General features: G+C 48.4%; 1 pseudogene across 1 annotated transcript; it reads left to right on the plus strand.

Annotated features, from left to right (window-relative positions):
• The first annotated feature begins 5,857 nt into the window (after nucleotides 1-5,857).
• LOC308431222 (large ribosomal subunit protein eL15-like) lies at nucleotides 5,858-7,708 on the plus strand (annotated as a pseudogene). Its single transcript has 2 exons — nucleotides 5,858-5,929; nucleotides 7,049-7,708. The product of its transcript is annotated as a large ribosomal subunit protein eL15-like (transcript).
• The last annotated feature ends 2,589 nt before the right edge of the window (nucleotides 7,709-10,297 follow it).

Here is a 10,297-nt window from a genome sequence, read left to right on the forward strand (position 1 = left end):
GAGCAGTTGAGGAAGACATTTGACGCTGGCACACATACATGTACAGAAAGAGACAGTGGACAAGACATTGTCTAGAAATGTCATGGAGGTATGGATCCTAATGGGAAGTGGGGTTTTTTTTGGGGGGGTGTTTTTGTTTGTTTTATTTTTGTTTGTTTGTTGCTTTCTGAGACAGGCTTTCTCTGTGTAGCCCTGACTGTCCTAGAACTCACTCAATAGACCAGGCTGGCTTTGAACTCAAAGATTGACCTGCCTCTGCCTCCTGAGTGCTGGGATTAAAGGCCTGTGCCACCACCACCACCACTACCACCCTAGGTCCTGATGGGAAGTTCTTAAAATAAAAGAAAAACAAACAAGAGCCACTCTGCCGAGGGTGTCATTAAAGATGCCAGTTAGCAGCAGCCAGGACAGAAATATGAAAAATGGTGGCTTAGACAGGGAAGGTGTGTTTATCTCATTTGACAGGAGCCCAGAGTTATTGTGAGTTTAAGAGGCTGTCCAGTGCAAGAGACTAAAACAGGAGGATTGCTGTGATTTTGAACCAACCTGGGATGCTTAGTTCTTCACCTGCTTGGACTATGAGAATTTATCCCAGAAACAAAAATCAAACATGGATCCAGAGAGTGTGTACTGCTCTTTAGAGGACTTGAGTTTCCAGCACCATGTCAGGCAACTCAGAACAAACTGTAAGTCCAGCTTCAGGGTTCCCCAATGCCTCTGGCCTGCACAGGCTCATGCACACACAGACACGCTTAAAAATAAAATAAGTCTTTAGGGAAAAAAATGGGCTGGAGAGATGGCTCAGTGGTTAAGAGCACTGACTACTCTTCCAGAGGTCCTGAGTTCAATTCCCAGCAATCACATGGTGGCTCATAACCATCTGTAATGGGATCTGATGCCCTCTTCTGGTGTGTCTGAAGACAGCTACAGCGTACTCATATAAATAAAAAATAAATTTTAAAAAATCAATAATATAAAGCACACTAACAAACAAACAAAAAAAAAGCAACAATGAGAAGAGCTACAAGAACTTACCCAGCCAGTGGCCTTCAAGTTGGTATAGTGCAGCCAAGTCTTTGGTTGGCTTTGCTAGGGTTTATTTCTGATTTCAAATGTCTTTCATGGAGATTCATGAACACCTGAACCTCGGGAATCTCACAGCAGTGACCACAGGGCAGCCTGACTTGGTTTGGATCCCCAGGTGTCTCAAGGACCTCTGCTGACATGAACTGTGACAGGGAGATACCCAGTCCCTTGGGCATGGTAGGTACCCAGACCCCATGCCATGTTCCCATGGGGAGACAGGAAGCCATAGTGGTTGGGGTGATAACAAGAGTTTGGGCAGGTAGAGTAGGCAGAGGTGGGGCAGACGTCGGCAGCTGGCTGTGGGGCCCAGATGCAGCCTCTGCTCCCTTTCTGCAAAATTGCTGTCCTGTGCAGAAAGAAAAAGAATGCGTGAGACACTCTTCTCCCCAGCCCCAGCCCCCAGTCGTGTGTACAGAGGCTGTGGTTTTTTTGATCCACAGGTGGCTGTGGTTTGGGTAGAGTCCTCGGCTCTGTCCCTGGGGGCGAGGGGTGGCAGGGCATGACAAGATGGCAGCTAAACTGCAGAGAAGTACCGCGTACCTGGACCTAGTCCACACCTCTCTTCTACTCCTTAGGTTCAAATATAGCCCTCCGGCACCCCTACCCTGCAGGCCTTACTTACCCCACCACACACATACACACACACACACACACACACTACTGTCTGGAATAGCCCAGAATAGGACACAGAATTCTAAGAGGTCCCACCATTAAGCATTCACTTCTACCCTCATGCTGCCCAATGAAGCAAGTCTCCATTGCAGACCTTGGACGGTTCTCTGCAAGGGGAAGCCTCCCTTAGCCTTGTTTCCCTAAAGAGTTGGCTCCCTCAGGAATCAACCTTACACCTTCGGATAAGCTCTGGTCACACGAGGCCCCAGGGCTGCTGGCCACAGCCTTTCTGTACTGCTAGTTGAACCTCTGAGGGCTGTTCTCCCCATTGTTCAAGCAAACCTTTCCCAGTCTGGGTATGAGGGGAGCCTAGGGACCGTCAAGAGCCCCTGGGGGGTCAATCAGCCTTCCCTGATGCTCTCTGTCAGAGGATGTCAAACCTCCCTCTGAGCCTCAGCTTCTAGCAGCAAAAACAGAGACACGGGTAGTGTCTTGCCTCACTCCATGTAGCCCACAGCTGGCTTACAGCATGCTCACCCCATCTCCGTATCTCCAGCTCGTACAATAACAGTTAAAAACAGTCATGGGAAAGGAAAGCAGATAGTGTTATACAGGATGGGACAGGTCTCAGAGAAGGTGATGTGTGGGCAGAAACACCCCTGAGCAGGTAGAGAGGGGGCAGCCAGACAAGGAGTCTGACGTGAAAAGACCCCGAGGTTATCTTTCAAGAGTCACAAAGTCCCATGTCTGGGACTGAAGCAGGAGCAGGCCAAGGAGTGGAGACGGCTCAAGGGAAGAGAGGCTCAGGGCTCTGGTGGTAGGGCTGGCGAGGGGGCCCAAGCAGGTCTACAAGGGATGTGTTCTGAAGATTGGTCTGAAGCACTTGTAAATGACCAGCTGTGGGGCATGATGGGAGAGGGGGCACCTGATTCAATGGGCAAGTTTGTAAGCTTAAGGACCTGAGTTCAAATCTCCAGAACCCATGTAAAAAGCCAGGCATGGTCAGCAAGGTTTATAATGCCAGTGTACGGAGGGCAGAGGCAGGGGATCCCTGCACTTCACTGGATGCTAGTCAAGCACAGATCAACGAGAAACTCCAAGGGGATAAGGTGTTGACATCCCTCTCTGGCTTATGTGTTCATACTCACTCACCCCTAACATGTGCCGCGCACACCTCACACAAACACACAAACAATAAAGGAGGCAATCAGACAACTAGTAGATTTTGTCCTAAGCTGTATAATAAAGACTTGGTGGGGGGGACGGTCCTTCAGGTCTGTAGCAAGAGTTACTGTCAATGAGACAGAGATAACACAGCATGATGTGAGATATTCACAGGATATAGCAGATAGACTCAGCATCCTAGTGATGCCAGGGCTGGCTAGACTTGCCTGAGGTCTGGGAGGCTCCCTGCAGGATATGGAGATAGGAGATGATCCCTTCGGTTCTAGAAATTTCTTAAGGGGAAAGTTGTCTTATTACCCAAGAGCAGATCTGCCTTCCCTGAGAGCCCCGGGGTCCTTGGCTCCTGCTTCAGCCATTGCCCGTGGTCACATCAATGTCTGGAACCTTCTAGAACAGCAAGATCTTGACCTATCAGTATAGCCTCTCTCTAGCTGTGGGGTTTCCCAAATGTCTGGAGTCCTTCTGCAGGATCAGTCATTAGAAGTGTGGCGGCAGGCAGAGGGCATCCACCACGGCCTGACCAAGGGTGTAGGGGCAGCCATGCTTGGACAGGAGTCCAAGGCTCCTCAATCCTTTCCCTGGGCTGATCCCTATTGGAAACCCCTTAGCTGACACACCTACCTTCATCTGTCCAGAGAGTCCAAACATGCTTCTCCTTTTGTAAGACCTAAAGTTAATCTGTAAGTCCCACCTGCCCAAGGACCAGGTACCTTCCTGGAATGCTGGGAGCTGTAGTTCTTAATAGCACGCCATATGGGAAAATACAGTGGAAGTAGAGCTTTGTCCTTAAGAAGCCCTACAATCCTGTCTCATCACCATTTGCTGGGAATTCCAGAGGGTGGTCCTGGTCAGTAGTTAATTAAAGCTTACTTCAAATTTCTCTCAAAACTGTGGACCTGGTTTTTCTTTTGCGAATCTCAGGATTAACACATCCCTCCAACCCAAAGCCCTGGATTAAGGGCCCATGAGTTAACGGGGTCCAGATAAGATGTCTGAGGGCCCACCTTGGGGAGAGCTAGTTCCTCTGCTCAGGTTGGGCACTTTGGATATTCAGCTCCTGGCTGGGGTGAGGCCTAAGGCTTAATTTAGTCAATTTCTCTCAGACCTGGGAGGTGACTTTGAGCTGGCCTAGAATTGGGTCAAAACCTTTTTTTTTTTTCACATAAAAGTCAGTAATGTGTAATGTCATCTCTGTCCTTCTTTCTCAGGTGAGGCTGATCTCTGAGCAGCACACTCAGGGCTGTGGCGGCCCCCAGTGGGCACTACTGGGCATTGCAGAGGCTGGGGTTGCAGGCCAGTACAACTCTCCATGGCCCCTGTGATGGTGGTGGGCCTAGAGACAGTGCCCAACCCACAATTCATTGTGTGTGTGTGTGTGTGTGTGTGTGTGTGTGTGTGTGTGTGTGTGTGCATATATTGACTATACACAATGATGGTTTCATTACGACATTATCAAACATGATTTAATATATTTTATCATATCTACTCCTATTCCCTTACTCTGTACACCGCTATAGCCCTCTGACCCCCTTCCTTTTCCTTACTAGTCTCTTTCTCCCTTTCCTGTCTCCATTTTGGATAGCCCAATGAGTTTCATTAAGGTTTCTGGGATAGGAGATTATTTACAGGAGCGTAGGTACCTTACCAGGACTACACTACTAACGGAAACATATCTCGTTCCCCTAGCAACCATTCACAGTTCTAAACCCTCAGGGAAGTCTGGAGCCTGCCTGTCCCTCCTCCTCCATGTCAGGATGTTGACAGGCCCATTCCCATCCAGGTCCTGTGCTGTGAGTTCAAGAGTCCAGCAGCGACATCGTATCTGGAAGATAACATTTGACAATAGTCCACCCCATTGTCTACTCTTAACATTCGGCCTTCTCTTCCCTGCTGTTTCTCAAGCCTTAGTGCACTGGTAACACAGATGTCCCACTTACGACTGAGTGTTTCTCCCACTTTGACCATTCTGAGTCTGCAGTTACTGCTGCCTTCAGCATCATCTTCTCTAGGCTGACTGGAGGCGCTCTCCTTTAACCCCATCACTTGGGTGGCAGAGACAGGTAGATCTCTTGAGCTTAGAGCCAGCCTAGTTTCAGATGAGCCAAAGCTATAGAGAAAGCTTGTCTCAAAAACAGGCAGGAGCTTTTCTGACAGAGCACAGTGAGAGATGAGTATAGTTTTTTCAAGGACAACCTCTTTTTGTTTTATTGGATATTTTCTTTATTTACATTTCAAATGTTATCCCCCTTTCCTGGTTTCCCCTCTGGGAACCCCCTATTCCATCCCCCCTCCTGCTGCTTCTATGAGGGTGCGCCCCCATCCACCCACCCACTCCCACCTCTCTGCCTTGGCATTCCCCTACACTGGGGCATTGAGCCTTCACAGAACCAAGGGCCTCTCCTCCCACTGATGCCCAACAAGGCCATCCTCTACTACATATGCGGCTGGAGCCATGGGTCCCTCCATGTGTACTCTCTGGGTGGTGGTTTAGTCCCTGGGAGCTCTGGGGGGGTCTGGTTGGTTGACATTGTTGTGCAGGGGCAATTTCTTGACCACATCATGTGCATTTAGCAAAACAGCTCTCCCTCCCACACCTGGGCCTATCACTTCTCCAGCCCAGGGGTGTGGACCAGGTTTAAAATGTCAGACATGAATTCCTTCCTGGGTCATAGGCCTCAGGTCTAATCAGAAAGCCAATGGCTGCCCTAGGGCACATTGGCCACTATTTCACCAGTGGGCATATCTGGCCTGGCTGACTTAGCACCCAGATCACCAGCTGAGTAATACCACCCCCAATCTGCATAGCACCTTCCCAAACTACGAAGTCTAGCCAGCACAGAGGAAGCTCCCAGACCTATTTATTGAGGGCAGGAAAGCTCACCCTTATACAGCTGTTCCCCTTGTCCTCAGTATGACACCGTAACAGTGGATAGACAGACAGATGGAAGGAATATGAAACTCAGGAGTGCAGGCCATGGCGAATGCTTGGATTTCTGCCCCTCAGAACATACACGCCGTTCTAAGGCCAAAGGCCTCGGGGTGCAAGGTATGTGGACCCACAGGGAAACCCTGAATGACAATTGTTGGTGCGCCCAGAGCTAGGTGGAGCCGCAGCTCCCGGAGAGAGACTTCCCTCACAAAAAAAGCAGGGTTTGAGGCCCTCACAATTTTGGCCTCACCGGCCTGGCCTCTCTCCACAAGTTTAGCCAGGCCTTAGTACTCCTGATTGCTGAAGTGACTGCTGATGTCAGAGACCCCGCTGGTTCCCCTGGACTGCACTTCCTGACGTCTGTCTTTTCCACTAGGCTTCCTGCCATGCGAATGAAGGAAGAGAGGCCTCTGTGACTGCTTCCTGCTCAGGTTCAGGCTCCTACCTCATTTAGCTTCCACTGCTGCTTCTCCTGCTCAGCCCCACCCCCACCTCTGTCACAGTGCCCTGGGAAGGCAGTGCCTTGGAGGGCTGGGACACGGTTGCTTCCTGATGCCTTTTCTGGAGTGGAAGACCTCTCTCGGGGTGAATGAGCCCCCACCGCTCAAAGTAACCAAGGGCAGTTGCTGGGGAGGAAGGCAGGCAAGATGTTCATTTCAGCGGAAGAAGGGAGCCTCTCCAAGACCTCTGCTGCATTACCCTGAGGTAGGAAGGATGCTGTCACTGGCGGTGGCTGTGTCCTTCAGTCTCTCACATCCTCAGACACTATGCATGCATTTTAGAGCCAAGCTTCACTAGGTTGCTTCTTGGGGTCACTGCTTTTGAGCAATGTTTACTGAACTGGGTCCATGGTAGGCCTCGATCTGACCTACTTAGGTGTAACTGTCAGCTTGTCTCAGCCTAGAGTCACTTCAGAAGGGAGTTTCAATTGACGGCTCACCCAGTCAGATAGGCCTGTGAACATGTCTGTGAGGGATTATCTTGATCTTTGTTTGCTATTGGAGGGCCCGGCCCACCATGGGTGGCACCATTCCCTGGGTTGGTGATTCTGAATATAAGAAAGCTAAGAATGAAAGTGGGAGCTGGCAAACAAGCCCCTGCTACACAGTGAATTTCAGGGCAGCCTAAGCCCAGTCTCAAAAAAAAAATCAAACAAAACACCACTACCACCCCGCCCCACCGGAAGGAGGGCCACCAAGGTGGGGGGAGGAGCCACAAAAGGGATTGTGGGAGAAGGGCAATAGCCATCAGGTGAGCCAAGATGAGTGCATACTGGAGCTGTGGAGGAAGAAGCAGTCCGACGTGACGTGCTTTCTTCTGAGGGTCCGCTGCTGGCAAAACCGCCAGCTCTCCGCGCTGCACAGGGCTTCCTGCCCCACGCGGATAAAGCTCGAAGGCTGGGGTACAAGGCTAAGCAAGGTTATGCCATTTACAGGATTCGTGTCTGACGTGGTGGTCGCAAACACCCAGTTCCTAAGGGTGCAACTTATGGCAAGCCTGTCCACCATGGCGTTAGCCAGCAGAAATTTGCCCGAAGCCTTCAGTCTGTGGCTGAGGAGAGACCTGGGCGCCACTGTGGGGCTTTGAGAGTCCTACTGGGTTGGTGAAGATTCCACATATACATTTTTTGAAGTTATCCTCATTGATCCGTTCCATAAAGCTATCAGAAGAAATCCTGACACCCAGCGGATCACCAAACCAGTCCACAAGCCCGGAGAGATGCGCGGGCTGACATCTGCTGGCTGCAAGAGTCGTGGCCTTGGAAAGGGTCACAAGTTCCACCACACTATTGGTGGATCTCGCCGTGCAGCCTGGAGAAGGCACTACACTCTCCAACTCCACCGTTACCGTAACACATGTAATATCTGTAAAATTCATATCCAATCAGCAATTTAGGACAGTCATTTCTGCATAAAGGTGTTTGTTATTCGTCTGTTAAAACTAGTCTACGGGTTGTCGTGAGTGCTTTCTGCGAGGATTGAAAACTGCAAGTGGTGGTGTATCTTGTTTCTGAAGTGCGTTCTTTGCGTTATTTGCTTAGGGGATTAAGTGTATAGTGCGCCAAGTGGTGTCCTGTGTGCAAGACCCTGTACTAGTCCTGAAAGTAGCCCTAGATGTGTTTGGTGCATAGGATATGAGATAGATTATACAGCTTTATGAGGGTGTCTTCTGGTTCACTGGGGTGACGGCCTGCCTGCTCAGGAGGTGGATGAATGCAAACTTTAGAGTTGGATTTTGCTCAGAAATGTGTAGGAAGAGGGTTTCAAACCTGTTTGTGAATACGCATAGGAAAGTGAGATCAACTATAATTCATAGACCAGGTGAATTTGTTGAAAGAGGTTTCACGTTCTGTTGGGTGTAGAGTATGGGTTTGACACTTGTGGAATTTTTGAAGCTGGTGAAGATTGAACATTGGATGGGGTAGGGCATATTTAGGGCAGATCATTTCCATTAGGATTTGTAGGCTAATATCCGTGTGGTTGCAAGTTATCAGCCAAGTAAACATACTAAACTGTGACCAAGCATGCAAACATTAAGCTTTAAGAGCAGCTGGTGTGTGAATCTCTAGTTCCAGGACTAGAAAAAAATGTCTATTCCAGTCCACAATAGAGAAAAACCAAAAGCGGGGGCTTCCATTCAATTCATCTTGGGTGAGTAAAGTCCATTGGTAATGTGATTTCATTGTACAATCTACCCACGGGGTTGCTGGTCCCTGGTGCTGTCTGGACATTCATGTTTCACAAAGGCCACACATACCATGTTTTATTTCTGTTTGTGCCGTGCCTTGGAGTAGTTTCCCACAGTCAGTTTGAGTGCAGAAGAAACAGAAATTGCCCCTATCTGGGTTTGCTGTTTTGAACAGCTGGCTTGGTATCAAACTGATTTTTCTTCGGAGATTTAAAAGGATGATTTGATGCCCAGAAAATACTAGACTCAAAGTCTTGAGACTGAAAATTCTTTTCTGTTCAGCAAAACAAGTCGCCGTGTTTAGAGGTTGTTCAACTAAAGTAATAAATGTCTGTTAAACAAAACAAACCACCAGTACCAACAACAACAACAACAACAAATCAAAGGTGGAAGATACTTTAATAAATGAGCCCTAGGGGCTGAAGACATGGTTCACTGGTTAAGAGCACTGACTACTCTTTCAGAGGTCCTGAGTTCAATTCCCAGCAACCACATGGTGGCTCACGACCATTTGTCCATTTGTTTTATATATATATATATATATATATATATATATATATATATATATATATATATATGACTGACTTATGATGTAAGCACTACACATGCTCCTGCTAGTATGAACCCTCACCATTGTTCAGTCCTGAACCACAAGCCAAACATAAACCTTTTCTCTTTATAAGTTAATTACCTCAAGGATTTCATGAGAGTAATTCAAAATGGTTAACACACTACTGTGTTATATTCTACTGTTAATCTGGTTGATGTCAAGTGTACAAACCCTGTCTGAGGCATGCTTGCTAAGGCATCTTGTCCTTCCAGGCATGAAGTGCACATGGCCTGGAGACTACTTATGTAGGTATGGGTAATTGCGTATATGACATCACTGTAAAATGTCCAACTAAGCACACTTACAGCATGCTATTAAGAAACCACAATTGGGCTGGAGAGATGGCTCAGTGGTTAAGAGCACTAACTGCTCTTCCAGAGGTCCTGAGTTCAATTCCCAGCAACCACATAATGGTTCACAACCATATCTAATGGGATCTGATGTCCTCTTCTGGTGTGTCTAAGACAGCTACACACACACACACACACACACACACACACACACACACACACACACACACACGTTTCCTGCTGGATTTTGCTCAGGGCCTACTCAGACCCAAAACAAACGAAACAGAACTCTGCTCAAAGTCCACTAGGTGGCTCTCTCTTACAGCCCTTGAGGGCCTGCACCCAGTCTCCTGGGAATTCGTTCTCTTCTGTCTTCAATTCTTGCTCTCTGACCAGACTCATGCTCACGGTGCCTGAAGTATCGTACATTATGTCCCCTATAAACAGGAAATGCAATAGTCAAAGCCCCAAATCAGTAGCGATCTCAAAATAGATGATAAGTTCGTTCCACTCAGCAAAGCTTCAGTGCTGGTGAAGTGTTGGTTAAGTGTGGGATTAAAGATCGGTTGGGTGCCCAGCATGGAGACACAGTACTGCCTGCCTCTCCCTCCAGAGTGCCGGGATCCAGTGTATGGGTCGTGAAGTGTTTACACAGCACACCGGGCTACATGAAGTGTTGGTAAGAACAGCTAGGAGCCGGTCTTCCGCTTCAACTTCGTTGGTTCTTCCAGTCAGTTTTCGTTTTCTCTTTTCTTTGAGACAAGGTTCACTGTAGCCTTTAACAAGCATGCGTGGGTTTAGAGAAGGAGAGAGCCACGCTCCAACCCCAAGGCCAGCTTTTATTTTTAATGACTTGAATTGGAAGCACATAAAGAACATTTGCCAGTTATGTCTGTA

Source organism: Micromys minutus (genome assembly GCF_963924665.1).
Source record: "Micromys minutus genome assembly, chromosome: 16".
NCBI lineage: Eukaryota > Metazoa > Chordata > Mammalia > Rodentia > Muridae > Micromys > Micromys minutus.